Genomic DNA, 20,929 nt, shown 5'->3' on the forward strand with positions numbered 1-20,929 from the left:
TGGAAGAGAAGGGACTGCAGCATGGCCATCTGCCCTCTCATTGTCACCTCTCTGGCAAGAGCATTTGCCCTAAGGCAATAAAAAAAATAAAAAGGAAAAGAAAAACCTCCACAAAACAAACAAATAAACAAACAAAAAGCAGGCTCCTTGGTCTCTGCTGACCTGGGGTAGGGTCACCCTCAAATTTTCCACCTCCCGAGGGTCCCCACTCTGCATTCAGACAAGGAGCTAACAGCAAACCTGGGCCTGTTCTGGGCGGTGAAGTCGTAGTTCCTGCCCTCAGAAAAGGGGAGAACCCTGTGCAGGGCTGAGATGGAGGAGGCCTGGAGGGCAGCAGCGAGGTGGAGGAAGACGGGCAGCAGGTCCTTCCACTAGGACCTCATCACACAGGACCCAGAAGGGGATGACAGAGCACCGTGGGCTGGCTGCGGCTGTGTGGAGAAAAGGGAAGAACCCTGTGTCCAGACCCCAGGGTGCAGGGCTGAGATGGAGGAGGCCTGGGGGGCGGCGGCGAGGTGGAGGAAGACGGGCAGCAGGTCCTTCCACTGGGACCTCATCACACAGGACCCAGAGGGGGATGACAGAGCACCGTGGGCAGCGGCTGTGTGGGCTAGCACAAAGGCTAAGAGCAGCCCCTGGCCTGGGGCAAGCTCCGCAGTGGAATTTCTTCTACTCCTGGTACCTTCAACTCTGTGCCTGCTAGAAAGCACTGGGAGGGCCCAGCAGGTGGCGCGGTGGCTAAGCTGCTGGACTCCCCCATGGCGGACTGCTGTTTGAGTGCGGGACCTGGAGGTTTGCTTTCTCACTTTCCCCCTTCTTTCTCTCTCTCTCTCTGGTGAGCATGTGTGCCCTATAGCAAATTTAAAAAAATAATAATAACAATAAATAAAATTAAATAAATTATTAAGCCCTATAACAAATTTAAATAATAATAAAGTTAAAAATAATTTTAAAAAGAAGTATTCATTTTTTATTATTATTAGTATTTTAAATTTGCTATAGGGCATGTGCACTCACCAGAGAGACAGAGAGAGAAAGGGGGGCTGGAGAAAGCACCCCATGGTGGTGCATGGTCACACCCTTCTTCTCCATTCTGCATTCTGTTGTATTTGGGGGCACACAGGCATATGTGCCCAGCATAGCTTTCAAGCCACCAAAATCAGAACTTGATCCACACTTAACCAAGTAAAATTAGGCTCCCTTAACCAGTAGGCAATGGGGCCAGCCCTAATTCTTCCATTAATAATGTTACCACATAATATACTATTTTTCAAAAATAAATATCCAGCTGAGGAAGAAAAGAGGAGGACAGTAATTAAGGATAGCCCATAAGACAAAATACTGAAATTTGCTAATAAGTTAAAGCACTAGTAATAAAAGTAATGAATAACCTTCAAATGTACAGTATAGCATTTGCATTTTCATCTGATGGGTTAGTTTTGAATGAGCTCAGTCATAAATCAGATTAGTTTTATATGACCTGTGGCAAAGTGTTTGCTGGAATACAGTAACAAAAACATAAACAGAAATTTTTTAAAAGTCAATGTAGTGGATAAACAACTAAAAAAAATACTTATTTTCTCTGCCCTGACACGTTTTTCCTAACTGCTCTCTAGTCATTTTGATTCATTTTATTCCAAAATATATGAACTTCCTTTTCTGGAATCTTATACCCTGGATGTTATTGATATATTCAAATGTCAAAAAAGGCATAATAACTCTACAAACACCACTCATATGAGAATGACTTTTCCATTTCGAAATTCAATAGGTCTTTCAGAAAAACCTACATTTTAAGAAGGTAAATAGAGACTTTTTACTTACTGGCTTCCAAAAACGCAGTAAAAAATTAATTTTTTCTCTAAGAAGTGTCATTTAATTTTTCAGAGCATTCTTCACCATAAGAGAAAGATGACTTTAGAGCTAAGAGCTCTGATTAATTTGACTTAGAGAGAGACGCACAGAAAGAGAGAGAGAGAGAGAAAGTGAGAAAGCAAGCTACCAGGTCCAGGACTCAAACCGTGGTCAGCCATGTGGGAGTGTCCAGCGCCTTAACCACCACGCCACCTGCTGGTCCCCAGTATGGACCTTTTTAACAATATTATTTCTTCCAGTCCATCAGCACAGGATGTCTTCCATCATTTGCGTCCTCATTTTCTTTTCCTTATTAAGTTTGCTTTAGGACAAGCTGCTTGCAGGGGTTGGAGAGAATGAGAAAGCACCCCTCAGGGAAGATGGCTGCATCTCAGTCCATTCTCCTCTAGGGAATTGGGGTACACATGCAGACGCAGCTGGTGTGTTTCTCAAGTCAGCAGGTCCGGGACTTGAACCATGCAGTGGGCCATGTGGGATCCAGATGCCTTAGTTCACCAAGCAACTAGCTGGCCCTTGTCTTCATTTTCTTTAGTCAATGTTTTAGAGCTTTCAATGTAAGGGTCTTCCACTCCCCTGGTTAAATGTATTCCTAATTATTTTAATTGTTCTGTTAATGTGAGCTATTGTAAATGGGGTTATTCCTTTTTTAAGTTTTTTTTTTTGTTTTATTTATTTACGTATGTTTGCCATAGGGCACGCGTGCTCACCAGGGAGAGAGAAAGCAAGCCACCAGGTCCAGGACTGGTTGGTCATGTGTGAATCCCGCACTTTAATCACCATGCTGCCCGCTGGCCCCAGGGATCATTCCTCTATTGGGTTATCGGAAAAATCATCACATATTTTTTTCTGTGATTTTCTTTGCAAAAACGCACCATGATTTTTCCAATGACCCAATATTTTAGTGTATAGGAACACGACTGATTTTTGTGTATAGTTTTGTACACTGCAACTTTACCGTATCTGTTTATTAGTTCTACAGGAATAAAGGAATTCATGTTCTGGGGTTCCCTAAAAATTGCTGATTACAGATCGATAAGAGAAGAAGCATGCGGATTTATTTAATCTCCTCAGACCTGCAAGGAGGCCTTCAGACTGAGACCCAAAGATACAAGGGAAGCTATCTGACTTCATGCTAAGGTTCGACGAAGCAGAGACGTCCGTGTACAAACGTGACTGGACGAGACGGGTACGAGCTAATGGAAGGGAAGCCAGTAAGGAACCCTAGCAGGGTCTTCTAGAACCTTCTTGGCCTCTCCATGCAGCATCCCTTCCTCCCAGGAATGTGGCAAGACCCTTGGGAATGAGGGTCTTATTATCTACTATCAGACAAGGTAGGTCAGAGAATTTCTTTATCGCCAAATCTTACCAAAAGGCAGGGGAGGGCCTGCAGGTGGTGTGGCAGTTAAGGCACTGGATCCCACACGGCCGGCTGCACGGATCGAGTCCCAGACCCAGCGGCTTGAAAATCACTCTGGGCATGTGTGCATGCATGCCCCAAATCCCGAGAGGCGCATAGAGGAGAAGGGACTGAGGCATGGCCATCCCCCGGGAGCAGGGTGATTTCTCACTTTCTCTCCCTCTGTCTCTCTCTGGTGAGCACATGCTCCCTATGACAAACACAAGCAAAGAGTCCAGAAGGCAGAGGAAAGTTGGAGTGGTGTTTTCGGGTTTCATGACTTGTTTAGGAAAAGGGGTTTGGGTTTCTATGGCCCACGTTGGGGAAGAGAAATCCTAGTTTCTGTAGGTTACCTTAGGGAAGAGTGAGGGGATAAGACAGGAGGGCAGGAGAAGGTCAAAGAGAAACAGCTCCTGCGGCTGGTCTGAGGCCTTCGCCTCCAGGTTTCAACTTCTGAGCCCCAGCTGTTCTGACAGTTTTTAGGGGATTTGCAGGGGTCTCGACACCTGAGATCCTGTCCCCGTCAGTGATGACAATGCCACTCCTCCCTTGCTGCTTGGGTGTCTGTATTTATTTTACTTACTTTTTTATTTATGTTAGAGAGATTTTTGCTATAGGGCGCATGTGCTCACCAGAAAGACAGAGACAGAAAGCAAGACATCGCTTCCCAGAGGGGGTGGCCACCCTGCAATCCTTCTCCTCCATTCTCCTCTTGGCATTTTGGGAACACATGCACACGTGCTTGGTGTGAGTTTTAAACTGCCAGGTCCAGGACTTGAACCACAGTCGACTACATAGGAGTCCAACAATGTAACTATTACACCATCTGCTGGTCCCCCTGCTTAAGTGTCTTTATTTACTTCTCTCATCTGCCCGCCCACCCCGTGAGTGCTCAGCCCCTCCACGCACAGACAGCAAGCTCACCGGCAGCCCTTTCCTAGTGAGGAAGACAGGCTCGTCAGGGACTGGGACAGGGCATTGGAGCCGGGAACTGCAGAGGGGTCTTGGGCCCTGGTGTACCTGCCCTAGGACCTTGGACAAGGCCTGGGCCTCTGTGGAAGACAGACTGGCTCCTGGACCCCAGGTGGAGGTTGGGAGGGTCAAGTGAAAGGGCTGGTTGCTCACGGGGTGCCGTGCATATTCCAAGGGCCCTTGGTGTGGACCACACGGTCTCTGGGGGCCATGAGCCTCAGGAAGGCAGCAGGTAGGGCTTCATCGTCGCTGAATTTTCTTTCTTTTTTTTTTTTTTTGGAAAGGTTTTTGCTATAGGATGCATGCGCTCGCCAGAAAGAGACAGACAGAGAGACAGAAAGTGAGAAATCACCCCCCAGGGGGGATGGCCACGCCGCAATCCCTTCTCCATTCTCCTCTCGGGATCTTGGGCACACGGGCACACCCGCACACACGCCCGGTGTAAGTTTAAGCCACTGAGTCCGGGACTCGAACCGCGGTCGACCACAGGGGAGTCCAGTGACATAGCCATTATACCAACTGCTGGTCCCCATCATCGCTGAATTTTCAAGCACAGTGCCTAGCACACATTACACAGGCAATCGTGTGTGTGTGTGTGTGTGTGTGTGTGTGTGTGTGTTTTCCCTCATTTTTAAAAACATTTATTTTTTTCTTTATTTGTTGTGATTTTCAAGCTGCCGGGTCCAGGACTTGAACTGTCATCGGCCAAATGGGAATCTAGCGCCTTAACCATTACTCCACCTGCAGGTCCCCCTGGCAATTATATTTTTAAATGAATGAACAAATGAACAAAATATTATTTATTTAAGTGGTAAGATTGAGTAAAGAGAACAGCAAACCAGTATCCACCAGTATGTGATGGAGGTGAGGATCTCTTTCTTCAAGACTCAGTCTGTCTCCACCTCCTCCAAGAAGCCTTCCTGTGGTGCCTCCCTCTCTCTTTTTCTCATGAATAAAGAGAGGCAAGTTTTAAAAAGAAGCCCTCCAGGACTCACCACCCCCCCCAACCCAACCTCCCCAGGCCCCTCCCCCTAGGGCCTTCTGCCCCACAGCGGTGCAGTCACCCCCATCACCAGGCGACAGGATCCCTGGGTTCATTGTCCATGTCCCCAGCTAGGCTGCGCACCAGGAACGCAGGGACTGTCTTACTCCGCAGCTCCTGCCTGTCTATCCTCCAAGGGAGTCAGATGGTGGAGGAAGGGCTCCCAGGTAGGAGGGAGGGGCCGTTTCTATCCCAGGCTCTCGCGACCTCCTGAACTCGCCAGGACGAAAGGGCCGGATTCCACAGCTAGAAAACAACGCTGTCTGGACTGGGTCTCCAGCGCGCTGCTCCGCTTTGAGCTTTCGTCGCTCAGCCGCGCCACCTAGCGGCATTGTGAAGAATGGCCAGTGCGCTGGGGTTCAATCCCTGCTCTCTGCCCTAGGGGAGGGTTAGGGTGCTGACGTTAGGTGAGAGTTAGCAAGGTGCGCACTTTCTGGAGACCTCTGGTCCCCGCCGCAAGGTAGAGCTAAGGACAGCTTCGACTTCTCTGGGAGGCTGTGGGGAGAAAATGAGGCAAAGTTTGCAGAGCTCTCCACAGGAGAGCCTGGGTCAGAGCTCAGGCTGCCTTAGCTGGGACCACCTGGCATTCGTCTGGGGTCTTGCTTTTTCCCACGTGTAAAAGAGTAGCAAAATCCAGGACTAGCAGTTAGCGTAATGGCTATGTCGCTGGACTCCCATGTAGTCGATCGCGGTTCGAGTCCTGGACCCGATGGCTTAAAACTCACGCCGGGCGTGTGTGCGTGCATGCCCAGGATCCCGAGAGGAGAATGGAGAAGAAGGGATTGAGGCGTGGCCTTCCCCCCTGGGGGGGTGACTTCTCGCTTTCTGTCTCTCTGTCTCTCTTTGTCTGTCTGGCGAGCGCACACGCCCTATAGTGAAAAACCTCTCTCAAAAAAAAAAAAAAAAAAAGGCACTGGATTCCCATATGGCCGGCCACGGTTCAAGTCCTGAACCTGGCAGCTTGCTTTCTCGCTTTCCCTTTCTCTCTTGTGTGTGTCTCTTTCTAAACAAATTAAAAAATTATAACAAATGAAATTAATGAAATAAATAAATACTAAAAGAAAAAAAAAGGGCATCCTTTCCTTTCCAAGTCTCTACCTGTTCACCAGCACTATCTCCATCTATCCTAAGAATTTCCCTCCCTTTCCCACTCTTCATTTTTCACCCTTTGGTTCTTTTTCAAAAGGGGGCTTCAAAAAGTTCATGAAAAATACGTGTTATGAAAAATTATGTGTTGGGAACAGCAGTTAGCGTAATGGCTATGTTGCTGCACTCACATGTAGTCGACCACGGTTCATGTCCTGGAACTGGTGGCTTAAAACTCACGCTGGGCCGGGCATGTGTGCACACGTGCCCAAGATCCCGAGAGGAGAATGGAGGAGAAGGGATTGCGGCATAGCCATCCCCCCTGGGGGGTGATTTCTCACTTTCTGCCTCTCTGTCTCTCTCTGTCTGTCTGGTGAGTGCATGTGCCCTATAGCAAGAACCTCTTCAAAAAAAAAATTATGTGTGAATTTTCATTTTTAAATTTTTACTATTTTTTTTTTTGCTATAGGATGCATGTATTTGGCAAAGAGAGATGTGGGGGGGGAGGGGTGAGAAAACACCCACTAGGGGCGATGGCCACACTACGGTCCCTTCTCCTCCATTTTCCTCTTGGGATTTGAGGCATACATACACATGCACCCAGCATGGTTTTCAAGCTGCTGGGCCTGGGACGTGAACCGCAAAGTTGGCTGTGTGAGATCCAGCCTTCTCAACCACCACACTACCAACTGGCCCCTAAATTTCATTTTTTTTTCTTTTTGCAGCTCCAAGATAACTTCATACTTTGTTTCCCCACTAAATTTTTTTTTTTTTGAGAGGTTTTTGCTTTAGGGCAAGTGCTCTCACCAGACAGACAGAGAGAGACAGAGGGGCAGAAAGCGAGAAATCACCCCCCAGAGGGGATGGCCACGCCTCAATCCCTTCTCCTCCATTCTCCTCTCCGAATCTTGAGCACACATGCACACGTGCCCGGCGTGAGTTTTAAACCACCGGATCCAGGACTCAAACCGTGGTCAATTACGTGAGAGTCCAGTGACATAGCCATTACACTAACTGCTGGTCCCCCTACTACATTTCCAAGTTCCTTTGTTTATCTCTCTTCTTGCTCCAGGAACCCCTCTTTCCAGTCTCTTTTCCCATGTCCTGCTGGGGGCCTCCTCACCCTCCCTCCCCTCCCTTTCCTTCTCTGCTGCTCATTAGAAAAAAGAAATCTTTCTAAAAACGCCAAAAATGCACTCATCCCCAAGGACCCTGGACCCATACAAAGGCCAGTTCTTTCGGGCTCCTCCATGTGGCCTCTTTCTGGCCACTGCCTTTGAGCCGTGGCCTCATTCACAGGACTGAGGGGCTCATGGGACATTTTCCCACGTGGCTGGGCGGGGCGCACTGGGGGGTGGTGAGTTGGAAGGAGAGTAGAGTCTTGGAGCTTAGAATCTGTCCAGAATTGGGCTCATCCTCCAGGGGAAAACACGCCACTGACTTGAGAGCCTAAGTGACACCTCGGAACCAGTCAGATTTGCGGGACGATCCCTGTGGAAGCCAGGAAGCCGGAGCAGTCCAGGACAGCCACCATACCGAATGCTGGTCTCAGGGGCGTGAAAACCCAGCCTCTTACTGGGAGGGGTGGGACCCCTTTGGCATGGAGGCAGAGGAGGGGCGTGGTGATCCCTGCCCCGCCTCACCCCACTCACTCCACCCACCCTACCCGGAAGATGGAGCCTGTGGTGGAGGTGAGGGGGGAAGCTTCTGTCTGGGAGAGGGAGGGTGCCGGGGAAGAACAGGGACATCCCAGGGCTGGCAGGTATCCAGGTCTCCCAGGGGAGGCCCCCTGGATGTGAGCACCGGGGCTCTAAGGGGATGCTGCCTTCTCCCTCCCTGCCCCCCTATCTCCACCCCCACCCCGTGCTCTTGGGCCACAGGACACTGACCTAGGGCAGCTCCTCCCCTGGAAAGCCAGGATGACCTTGGGTCCTGGGAAACACTCATCGGACTGACACAGGGTGGGCAAGATGAACAGTGGGGAGCAGGGGGGCACCCCCAGGGCTGTACATGCCTAGAACTCCAGCCCTCGCTCAGAGGCAAGGGCAGCCCCACAGAGCCAGCAGAGAGGCCTTGAAGGCTCCAGCCCTGGGCTGAGGAGTGCCCAGAGGAGGAGAGAGGTGGTAGGCAGGGCCTTGGCCTGTGTCTCCCTGTCTGAATTCCCAGCTCTTCCTGCATTTCCCCACACCCTGCCCTCCCTCCGCCCCACCCCACAGCAGCTGGGCTGCTGGAAGGTCTGTGGTGTTTGCGAGTTAATCAAAAACGTCTGTACTTTGCTCTTGAATGAAGGCCACCATTCCTTTGTCCCAGGGCAATGGGGTCAGCTTGCTCTTCCCTGGCTTAAAAAGTGTTTATAAAAGTAAAAGGAGGAGTCAGCAAGTGGTGTGGTGGTTAAGGCACTGGATTCTCCCATGACCCAACACAGTTCAAATCCCAGATCTGGCAGCTTGAAAATCGCGGTCAAGCGCATGTGTGTACGTGCCAAAAATCCCGAGAGGAGAATGGAGGAGAAGGAACTGCAGCGCAGCCATCCCCTCTCTGGAGTGATTTCTCACGGTTTGCCCCTCTCGCCATTTCTCACCGCCTCCTCTATCTCTCTCCAGCAAGCACACGAGCACATAGGCCCTATGACAAAAACCTTTTTTAAAAAGGAAAGAAGGGCACCAGCAGACGGTGTAATGGCTGTGTTGTTGGACTCTCACATAGTCGACCACGATTCGAGTCCCAGACCCAGTGGCTTAAACTCACACCGGGCACGCGTGCGCGCGCGCGTGTGTGTGTGTGTGTGTGTGTGTGTGTGTGCGTGCATGCCCAAGATCCCGAGAGGAGAATGGAGGAGAAGGGATTGCAGCGTGACCATCCCCCCTGGGGGGTGATTTCTCACTTTCAGTCTCTCTCTCTCTCTGGTGAGCGCACACGCCCTACAGCAAAAACTTCTCCAAAAAAAGGAAAGAAGAAAACAAGAGGAAAAGGGGAAAGTGGGTGAAGGAGAGGGGCATTAACACCTGTCAGGGCCCTGCCAAAGGGCAGTCAGGCGTGAGGCCGTGTGGGCAGACGCTGACCTCGCAGCTGCCCTGCTCACCTGGGCCTCCATTCTACAGTTAGGAAACCGACGTGCACAGCCTTAAGGTGAAGGCCAGAGGATGCTCCAAGACTGCTGGTGGGGTTTCCAGGGTGCCCCTGACCCACAGTTGGGGAAGAAGATTCCATGAACATCTATGGAATAGGGACAGAGCTGAGAGCAGCCTTGATCCCTCAGCCTGGGAAGAAGAGGGAGTGCTGAGGAGGGTTGGGGGAGCAGGACTGTGTGCAGCCTGGGCACTGAGCCAGAGGGAGCCCTCAGGGGAACTCAGAGGCCCAAGCGCTTGGAAATTCCTCTGGACCCAGCAGCCACCACCAAGACAGCCCTGTGCGTGGAATGGACAGAGGAGGTTAAAGGGGGCTCAGGACTCCCCTCCAAGAGAATCTTGGTCTGGCCTGAGAAGATCAGGAGTTTGGGGTACATTGCTGGGAAGGCAAGGGCAGAGGGCTCCTCCCACATGGTCTAAGCAGAGCTTTAGCATGGGCACCCAGCAATGCAAGGGGGCGTAGGGAGCACAGCCCTTGCCATGTTCCCTGACACCTGCTCCCCTGGGCACCCCCAGATGGGGCACCCGAAAAATGCACTGAATGCACTCCGTCCTTTGCCTTCGCCGGCCAGTAAGCATCAGGCCTTCTGCTTCCTCCCACTCTCTGTCCTCCACTCTGTGCCCTCTCCTCTTTTCTGCCGGCCCCTCCCCCACCTGCCCTAAAGAGCGCATTCCTCAGGTGGCCTAGTGGTTAAGGACACTGGACTCCCACATGGCCAATTGTGGTTCAAGTCCTGGACCTGGAGGCTTGCTTTCTCACTTTCCCTCTTTCTCTCTTGTTCTGTTCCTCTCTGGTATGTAAACAAACAAACAAACAAATAAATTTAAACCAAAAAAATTATTTTTTAAATAATTATTTATTGAATTTTTAATTTATTCATTTTTTTAAAAATTTGACCAGAGAGGAACAGAACAAGAGAGAAAGAGGGAAAGTGATAAAGCAAGCCACCAGGTCCAGGACTCGAACTGGTTGATCATGTGGGAGTTTCCAAAGTCTTAACCACCATGCCACCTGCTGGTCCCCCAAAAATTCTCAAAAATAAAAAAGAAAAGAAAGAAAAGAAAAGTGAATTCCTCTCCTGACCAGGAAGCACTGCCAATCTGGGAGTGGGAGGTGGAAATTCCAGATGGAGAACTGGCCTGAATGTAGGGAGGAGGCAGATCCCAGGAGCTCCCAATGGGAGGGAGGGCTGGTGACATGAGTGGCCCAGAACCTTCCAGGCTTCTGGGAAGATGTGGGGTGCAGGAAGGGAAGGAGAGGAAGAGGCAGGTCAGGACTGGGGGATCTCCTGCTCTGCCCCGCCCTACCCACCCCACCTGAGATGGGGCCTATGGTAGAGGTGAGGGAGAAGCTTCTGTCAGGGAGACAAAGGGTGATGGGGAAGAACAGGGACATCCCCGGCTGGCAAGTCCCCAGGCCTCCCAGGGGAGGGCAGGCCTTGCTGAGGCAGGATGTTGGGGCCCCCGTGGGCCCAGGGTGGGTATCTGTGGATGGCTGGAAGTGAGTCACACCTCTGGGCGTTGCAGGCTCCTGCATGGGTGTGCTGAGTCAGCCTGGGCTGTCCTGTGTGTTGGGGACAGACCGAGGGGGCTGGACCAAGGGGGCTGCCAGCTCTGAGAACATCCCCGCATATCTGGTGAGTGCAGCCCTGCCTGTGCCTCCCTGGGTCCTGCAGAACCCAGGAGTGTGTCAGGGGGTGTGTGCACATGTGCACGTGCACGGCTGGGGTGGTGGGCGGGGTCTCAGGAAACAGGATCTGACGGAGTGCACATCTGGGGGTGCAGAGGCACTGTGCCAGCCAGGCTCCCAGACACTCCAGTTCCTGGGTTTCCGGCCGTCCCAGCCCTGCACAGATGTGGCTGCTGGCCCCAGCCATAAACAGACCTCCCAGGAGTTTTCCAGAGGAAACGCAGAAATATGCTGGTGTCTGCTCTGGGCTGGAGGACAGGGTGGGGAGGGGGCTCTAGGGGAGGCCTACAAACTGAGAAGACTGCGGTCAGGGAGAGCTGATGGGTAAGAGCCTTCCTGAGGGCCATGGTGGAGTCCTCCCTGGAGCCACAGCTACCAGTGGGAGCCCAGGCCCTGCTGCACCCTCCCTGATCCTCCGCATCACAGGGTACACCACACGCGCACATGTGTCCTGGCCACCGCTGCATTGTCACCTTCCCTGCCCTCCACACCATGCGCATATCACACACACACACATGTGTGTCCTGGCTACCACTGCACCATCACCACACACCTGAACACACACAGACGCTGCAGGGGCCACCAGCTAGCCAGCACGGCTTCGCACGCTCACGCGCTCCCACACGACCTGTGTCCACGTTTCAAAGTCACAACCACAGACACACACACGCGCCCACTGCAGACTCTGAGTCGTGTGCTGGGAGGGGTGTGATGTGCCCCACCCCACAGACACAGCGACCCCCACCCTCTCATTGAGGCGCATCCCCAGTCCACGAGGATCGTTGCCTCTTCCCGCACAGCCCCAGCCCCTCCTGGGCCGAGGGATAGCCTGATCGCTCTCAGGCTCCCGGGCGCCGTCCAGCTAAAGGCTGGAAAGGGTCTGATGTACTCCCGTCCCAAGCGATGACCGCGCTCAGTTTAATCCGCCCACTCCTCGAGATGAATTCTCCCTTCAAATGTACCCTCCCTCTGTCTGGCCCTCCTCTAGTGAAAGGCTCTGAGGCCAGATCACGGGGCGGGGCTGTGTCTTCTGCAGGAGGAAGGACCCTTGCACTTTCCTCAGCGGACTCGTTAACGGTCATTTCGTTATACCAGGGCAGTGCGGGGCGAGCCGGGCTGGGGTTAGATAAGATGTTTTCCTCACCTCAGGGCCAGTGGCAGGGATGCACTGAGGACTGTACCACAGCCATTCTACGCCCTGCAAGGGAGGGAAAGACAGTGCTGTGGGGTCCAGAGGTCACTGCCAGGCAGGTGGCCTTCCTGGAGAAAGTGGCATGTGAGCAGGCCTTAACCAATGGGCAGTATGTACTGTGCACACTGGGAGCAGGGAGGAGGATCCAGCCTCACTCCCAGCCCACAGAGCGCCAGCACGTCGGCCTGCCTCTGGAATTCCCTCACAGCACTTACCTGAGTGGGTCTTACCTGAGTTTGTCCTCCTCTGTCTCCTACAGTGCAAGTAAAAGTAAGGCCTCGTAGGGCCAGCAGGTGGCATAGTGGTTAAGGTGCTGACTCCTACGTGGCTGCCCACGGTTTGAGTCCCAGACCTGGAGGCCTGAAAATCACACCGGACGTGTGTGCAAGTGTGTGTGCAAGCATGCGTGAATGCGTGCATGCCTGCCAGAGCAAGGTGATGGCCAGCCTGGAGGGGTAGGCTGAGGGAGGAGCACTGAGATTGGCAGTGGGCCATGAGGTTGGTGCGTGGGCGGTGGTGTGCACAGGGCCCCGGGCCAGCCCTCCGAATGCAGATCTTCTTGCCTGGGTTTCAGCATAGGCTCGGGTAACAGGAGTCCACTGCGTGGCCTTTCTCCTCGCAAGATTTTGGGCATGCATGCACACACACCCAGAGTCTTTTTCAACCTGTCGGGTCCAGGACTCGAACCACATGGTCGGCCATGTACGATCCAACCACGTTAGCCACCATGCCACCAGCTGGCCCAAGGTTTCTATTCCTTAAAATAATTCTTATTGCCAGAAGGCACATGTGCTGAGAGAGAGGTCCCCTTTCCCCAGTGTGGACTTCCATGAACTGCTCTGTTATGGCACGCGGCCTCAGCACAGGGGTGGAGACGGCTAAAAACAGCTACTGGGGGAAGGTGGGTGAATTCAGACGTGTCTCCTCAGCTGCACCCTCAGACCAGCCCCCAGAACCCATCCTGGTGGAAACAGGTCACAGTGCACAAGTCTCGTCTTTGAGAAAACACATTTACATGGAGCAGCCACATCGTGCCTTCATCACACGGAGAGCAGGGGACACGGCTTAATCGCTCTCCCCGAGCCACGCGCCTCCCCCACCCTCTACAGAGCACCGGAGCCCCTGCCCCAGGTCTCACCACTGCTGTGTGAGAGCCAGGAGCCGCAGCTGGAGCAGGTGTCAGGGCAAGTGGGCTCTGAACGAGAACCGCTGCGTGGGCTACCTGCCCACCTTCCAAGCTGGCAGGGCGAACAGTCTGGGAGGTTTCATCTTGAGCTTCCTCCAGTTGGAGGAGCGTATTTATCTCAAAAACGGTCATCAGGAAGGCCTAGAAGTGCAGGCCGCTCTACTGTGTGTGCACTCCATCACCCCAGTGGGCGCATTTAAAGCCCCCTCCCCCTTGGCCTGGAGAGGCTGCACTGTCCACAGAACCCTTGCTGGGAGGGGGTCCTGGGCTCAGGTCACAGCTCACAGAGTCGCGCTCTGCAGCAGGGCACCTACTGGCACCTCTACTGGAGAGGCAGAGTCAGAAATCCCCACTCCTAAAGAACAGGGGCCCAGAGGACAGGGACTGGGCCTGGAGAGGGTGCGGGGAGTGAGGGTGCAAGCTCTGGCATCAGAACATTGCTCTGCCCCTGGACAGCTCAATCCCACAACCCATACCACAACTTCCTCATCTTCCGGAAGGGGAAGCCACCGCTACCCTGCCTACCAAGAGATGCCGGGGGTTCAGTATGCTGGGGAGGTGAAAGGAGTCCTTGCAGGCATGCACGTGGGGAAGACCAGGCGTCCCCTCCTCCCTGCCGCAGCAGGAGGGACTGGAAAGACCCCGTGCTCTGCATAGGTTGGGGGTTCATGCTTCTCAACATGGCCCAGGCCCAAGGCCCAGCTCCACCACTCCCCATCCGATGGCAGTGGCCGTCTCAGCTCCCTGGGCCTTGATGTCCTGTCTTCGAACTGGAAAAGGGAGAAGGCTGGGACTAACCCCCATCACGAAGGTGTTTTCCAGCTCTGTTCTTGCTCCTTGGAGCCTCCCTGGTCTTGGTCCCCAGAGCCCAGGGTCCTGACTCTCTTCTTTTTTCTGGAGAGGTTTTTTCTATAGGGCTCGTGTGCTCACCAGAAATACAGAGAGAGATAGAGAGACAGAAAGCGAGAAATCACCCCCCTGGGGGGATGGCCACACCACAATCCCTTCTCCTCCATTCTCCTCTCTTGGGATCTTGGGCATGTATGCATATGTGCCTGGCGTGAGTTTAAGCCACCTGGCCTGGGACTCAAATCGCAGTCGACTACATGGGAGTCCAGCGACATAGCCATTATGCCAACTGCTGGTCCCTCTTGACTCCCTTCTTACTCTCAGCCAAGGGGAGTCAGAGGAAGAGGGAACCAGGCTCTCAGTGTGCATGCTGGCTGGCTGGCAGCTGAGGACGACTGCAGAGGGGCGTCAAAGGATAGGACTCCCCGAGTGCCAGGGACCCAAATTGCCCTTGCAACTGCTCTTGACATAAATGGGTGAGAAATGAGGCTGGGGTGCTACGCAGGCGGCTGGTTTGAGGCCTGGCTCATTCCGTCATTCGCTTTCATTCACTCAGCTGCTTTTCACAGCAGACATTTACGGAGCCTCCGGGATGTGCCGGGGACCGTCTTGGGTGTTGGGAATACAGACGTAAGTATGATCCCAGCCCCGTGGGAGACGGTAAGTGACATAAACAGATGGTTCCCACGCGTGAGCCGTGTGTCCTGGCAGCTGCACGGGGTGCCAGGTGGGGGCGTGGAGGAGGGCCCTCTCCCAGCAAGCAGCCCGCACTCAGCTTAGATATCACAGCCAACTTGCTGTGACATGGGGAAAATACAGAAATTGCTTGGTGCCCAGCAGCTTAGGGGGTGGTACAGAAAAAAGGCCTGAGAGAAAGGTTACTGGGGGGGGGATAATTACTGTTTTGCTAAGGAGAGAAATATTTGTGTGTATCGCTCCGCATGTGAACACCTCGCTAACAAAACGGCTCAGAGAAAACAAGAGGAACCGTGGGATTTTCCTCACAAAGATTTTCTTAAATAAAAGAACAGGAGAGAGAAGGCAGCAGGCACAGATATGCCTCCTCCTGTAGCTGAGAGAATGTTCTCCACCAGGTGAGGGGGCCAAGGCCCGGCTAAGGAAAGGGTCTCGTGGCTGCTCCTTCCTGCAGAATGGCCGGCCTGGCACGCATACCTCAATCCAATCCCTGAGCCCTGTGGTCACCCTGAAGTCGTCCCCCTCGATGTCAAAGACTGTCGCTTGAGGGCACTGCCCTCCCTTCCCTGCTCCCCCACGGGCACCCCTCACACGGGGGTTCACATCCCTATTTGAAGGCTTTGGCCAGCTCTTCACAGTGGTCCCACGGGTCGGCCGGGGGCTCTACCACAGCCCACACGGTGGGGATTGAGTGGGGCAGGCACTTGGCCTCCAGGCCGACCTGGATGAGGTCCAGCTTTGCCAGATACTACGTGGTCTTGACGACTCCCTTAACCTTTCTCCAATAAGATGGCCAAGCTGTTGGGGCCAGCCAATGGTGTAGTGGTTATGTCGCTGGACTTCCACAGGGCCAACCACGTTCAAGGCCTAGCCCCAGTGACCTGAAACTCATGCCGGGCGCATGTGCGTGTGTGCCTAACATCCAGGGAGGAGAATGGAGAAGGGATTGCGGTGTGGCCATCCCCCCAGGGAGTGATTTCTCACTTTCCCTCTCACTACCTCTGTCTCTCTCTCTTTCTCTCTGTTGAGACCACACGCCCTAAAACAAAAATCCCTTAAAAAAAAAAATAGCCAAACGTTTATTCCATGGATTTGTTATATCAAATGAGATCCTCTGTCAAAATTCAAAAAGCATCCCATTGGCATCAGTTCCCTCCCCTGTCTTATGTGGGGTTCCTAGAAAATAGATTTGTGGGCTTCTGCTAGTGGCAGGAGTGGAGGGGGCAGGCTGGGCGGAGGGAGAAGATGCCCTCCTGTGCAGTGTGACTGAGGCCTGGGCGTGGTGATCCGGCAGAGATGTGGAGACCCCCTCCGCACCTCAGGATGGGCACGGTCTTGGGCCATGCAGCTCCCCTGGCCTCCAGTCACTCTGGATGGGTGGAGCAGTGAGCCTTCCCAGGGTGCACTCCCATGCTAAGGAGACCCTGGGCATGCACCAGGCACCCACCACTGCCTCCTGCCTCTGTCTCTCAACCCCAAACCTGCCACTGGCTCCCAAGAAGTGGGCTACATTGATTCTAGCAGAGGCCAGCAGGGAGGTGAAGGCCTGTGTCCCTGGGGGCCCAAACTCTCTCCTAGCCACGTGGATCGGGGCCGGTCTGGTGTCATTCCTCTTGCCCCCAGCTTTCTCATTTTCTGGTAGGAGCTAACAACATCTCTGCCTTCCTGTGGGAGGGCGGGAGGACGCCCTGGCACAGAGCGAGCTAAGTGCAGTGAGCCTGTACACGACCACAAGGCGCCCGCCCGCCGCCATGGCTAAGGCAGCTAGTCCCTGTCACCCTTACGTCCCATGAACTTGCTCCTTCCAGACGAGATGCATGTCCTTTGGGGAAGTGAGGAAACTAGGTCACAGGGCCATGGCCCTCCCAGGGGGAACTGGGCACTCCGCTCCGAGGGCTGCTGAGATGGTGAGAAGCCATTTATCCATTCAAAATGAAAAAAGAAGAAGGCACACCAGGCACTCGGATGCCCTAATCCCAAGAAGATGGAGAAATAGTGGAAAAGAGACCCCCAGAAGTTGTCCTGGGAGGGGGTTTTGGACTCAGGCCTGGCTTTTCCGGGAGGTGAAGGGAAGTTATTGGGGGCTAGGCTGGGAGACGGCAGAGTCAGCATGTCGAGCTGTCTCCCGTGAGGGCCTCGTGTGCTGGCTGGCCATGTCCTGGTGGTGACACAAGTGGCCCTCCTGGTGGCCTGCTCCCCTCCCCCAGCCCATCCTCACTGCTGACCCTCAGAAAGCCTCAGCCCCGTGTTCATCAACCATCAGCCTGCCCTTTCGGGAGTGGGCTGTGCCCCAAAGCTTTTTTTTTTTTTTTTAATTTTCTGAGAGTTTTTTGGTGTGTTCTTGTGTGTGTGTGTGTGTGTGTGTGTGTGTATGTGTTTTTATAAGGTGCATGCACTCACCAGAGACAGAGACAGAAAGGGAGAAATCACCCCCAGGAGGGTTGGCGGCACTGCAACCTCTTCTTTTCCATTCTCCACTCAGGATTTTGGACACACATGCACACATTCCCAGTATGAGTTTTAAGCTGCCAGGTCTGGGACTCGAACTGTGGTCAGCCAGATGGGAGTCCAGCACCTTAACCAACACACCACCTGCTGCCCCCCCAAAAAATATCCTTTCAATCAGGAGGGCTGCCCCCACCTGCCAAAGTGCACACCTGGCCCTGATGAGGTGCCTCCTGATTTCTTTCACAGCTCAGCTCTGCGGTCTCTGAGTGGTTGGAGAGCCTGGCTTCACTGCTTTCTGTTCACGACTCAGGTGCTGCACTCTCTGGTCTAGACTGTGTCATCGGCCTTCTCCTCCTCCTCGGTCCTTTCTCTCCTAAGCTTTTTGGTGGGAGGAATGAAGGGGCCTCAGAGGACTCTCTAGGGCAGTGGTGCCCAAATAAGGTGGGGCAGCACATGGAGATGGCTGAGCCCCATCCCCGAGAATCTTCATGTCCCCAAGGCCCCCCAACCAGCTCTTAGCCCAGCTGTGAATGATGCCCCAAGGCTCAAGGCTGACTTAGAAGGCTGCTCGCTGATTGGGGCCAGCAGTTAGCATAATGGCTATGTCGCTGGACTCCCACATAGTCGACCGCGGTTCGCGTCCCGGACCTGGTAGCTTAAAACTCACGCCGGGCGCGGGCGCGTGTGCGTGCGTGCCCAAAATCCCGAGAGGAGAATGGAGGAGAAGGGATTGTGGCGTGGCCATCCCCCCTGGGGGGTGATTTCTCGCTTTCTGTCTCTCTGTCTCTCTCCGCCTGTCTGGCAAGCGCACGCCCTATAGCAAAAACCTCTTAAAAAAAAAAAAAAAAAATAAGGTTGCTTGCTGGCGTCCTGGTGTCTGCCCAAGCCGCCACCTACTTCATCTGCAGGTCTGTAGTGGTGACGGACTGTATTCTGGCACAATCACTCCAGGGCAGTGGTTCTCAAAGTGCTGCCCAGACCCAGCAGCACCAGGGTCACCTAACTTGTTAGAAATGCAAGTTCTTGGGGGCAGACCCCATCACCTAGGGCTTAGGGGAACTGGATGCCATATGGCTGACTGTGGTTTGAATCCCAGACTCAGTGGTTAGAAAACCATGCCAGGGGATAGTGTAATGGCTGCATGGCTGGACTCCCACATAGTCGACCACAGTCCGAGTCCAAATCCGAGTCCCAGACCCAGCGACTTAAAACTCATGCTGGGTGCGTGTGTGTGCCCAAAATCCCAAAAGAAAAATGGAGGAGAAGGATTGCAACATGGCTATCCCCCCAGGGGGTGATTTCTCACTTTCTGTCCATCTCTCTGGTGAGTGAACGTGCCTTATAGCAAAAATCTCTAGAAAGAAAAATAAAAAAGAAAGAAAAACACACCCAAGGTGGCCAGCCCATGGCATAGTGGTTAGGGTGGCTAGATCCCACAGGGCCGACTGCACATGGTATGTGTCCATGCGTGCCCCTAATCCCAAGAGGAGGATGGAGACAGGATTGTGGCATGGCCATCCCCCCTGTGGGTGCTTTTTTACTGTCCCTCTCTTTTTCTGTCCCTCTCTCTCTGGCAAGCACATGCAAATTTAAAAAGAAAAAGCATACCAGGCACGCGCTTACGTGTGCTTCAAATCCGGACAAGATGGAGAAACAGTGGAGAAGAGATTTTGACATGCCCTCACCCTACTGGGGATGTTTCTCCTTCTCCCCTCCCTCCCTCTCTCTCACTCTCTCTATCTCTCTCTCATGAGCACACATACCTTCTAGCAATACTATATTTTTTTTAAAGAAAGTACCTTCTTTTTTTTTTTTAATTTGTATTTATTCATTCATTTATTTCAATTTGACCAGAGAGAGACACAGAGAGAGAGAGGGAAGTGAGAAAGTAAGCCACCAGGACCAGGACTCGAACATTGGTTGGCCATATGGGAGTGTCCAGCGTCTAAAAAGTACCTTCTTTGCTGAAAAAGGCCCTTCTTTTTTTTGTTTTTTTGGAGAGGTTTTTTGCTATAGAGCGCGTGCGCTCGCCAGACAGACAGAGAGAGACATAGAGACTGGAAGTGAGAAACCACCCCCCAAGGGGAATGGTCACGCCACAATCCCTTCTCTTCCATTCTCCTCTCGGGATCTTGGGCACGTACGCACACACGCCTGGCATGAGTTTTAAGCCACCGGGTCGGGGACTCAAACCGTGGTCAACGACGTGGGAGTCCAGCGACATAGCCATTACACTAACTGCTGGTTCCCTAAAAAGTACCTTCTTGAGCCTCATTTCAGACCTACAGAATCAGAGCTCTGGTGGAGGCAGGCCGTGATGGAGAATTAACAAGCCCTCCAGGAATCCTGGGCACACCCTAGCACTTCAGGGTGGGCAGAACTGCAGGCATTCTCCAGCCCTGTAGTCTTCACTCACATTCTCCAGAGAGCTGGCCTGGCCTGGACCGAGCTCAGAACAGAGTGGTCACTGTATCCTCCCTGCCTTCTCTAAGGGGCTGTGGGGACGATGAGATGCCCCGATGCAGACCGTGACGTGCTCAGAAGCCTGAAGCATCACCATTGCACAGTGGTCACATTCCTGCAGTGCCAGAGGGCAGCACGCGGTGGCCTCCAGCACAACGTCCAGGTTCTGGTAGATGGTGAGGAGGAGGAAGTCCAGCAGACTCCAGGGAAGGTTCTAGAATACAGCCCACCTGGGCTGCAGAGGGACCTGGAGTCCTGGACCACTCCACAGTCCCAGGGGGGAAAAAAGCCCTGGGAAATTGGGCTGCTTGCCCAGTGCCCAGCAAGTTGGTGTCTGAGCCCAGACTCAGCCAGAAGAAAGTTGATTCGAAGGAAAATCCCCGTGTGTTGGGGGCAGGGGGACTTGGAGAGGTTTGTTGATTCCTTTTGTCATTTGACAAGTAGCAACTACAGACTGGATTTTCACACCCTGCTTGTATGGTAGGGGTGCTTTCCCTGTTTTTTTTTTTTCTGGTGGAAGGAAGTGAGCCTTCCCCAGGAGAAGCTGTTCTTCCAAGTCCCTGGCTTGGCAGCAAAGGGTGGAGTCTGGATTGGAGACCAGGCGAGCAGCTGCAAGCCCAGAGTTTGACCGCTGAGGTCTCCCACAAGAGCAGACTAACTCCTACTGGCCAAAGCCAACAGCTCCTCTTGTCCCTGGGAAAGCCCACGAAGGGTGACATGTCCCCAACTGTTCCCCCAGCGACAAGCCAACCTCCTCTCAAACGCCAGCCTGCGCCACCGGAGAGAATTTGCAGGAAGGGATAGGAGAGCCAGCAGCAGGGAGTGGCTCCCCCACCTCTGCAGCCACCAGCTCTGGGGCCCGCTGGGGTCCCCACCCCTCTTCCGCCTTCTCCTCCACCCCTCCCC

The sequence above is a fragment of the Tupaia chinensis genome, unplaced genomic scaffold, assembly GCF_000334495.1.
Source record: "Tupaia chinensis unplaced genomic scaffold, TupChi_1.0 Scaffold000247_1, whole genome shotgun sequence".
NCBI lineage: Eukaryota > Metazoa > Chordata > Mammalia > Scandentia > Tupaiidae > Tupaia > Tupaia belangeri.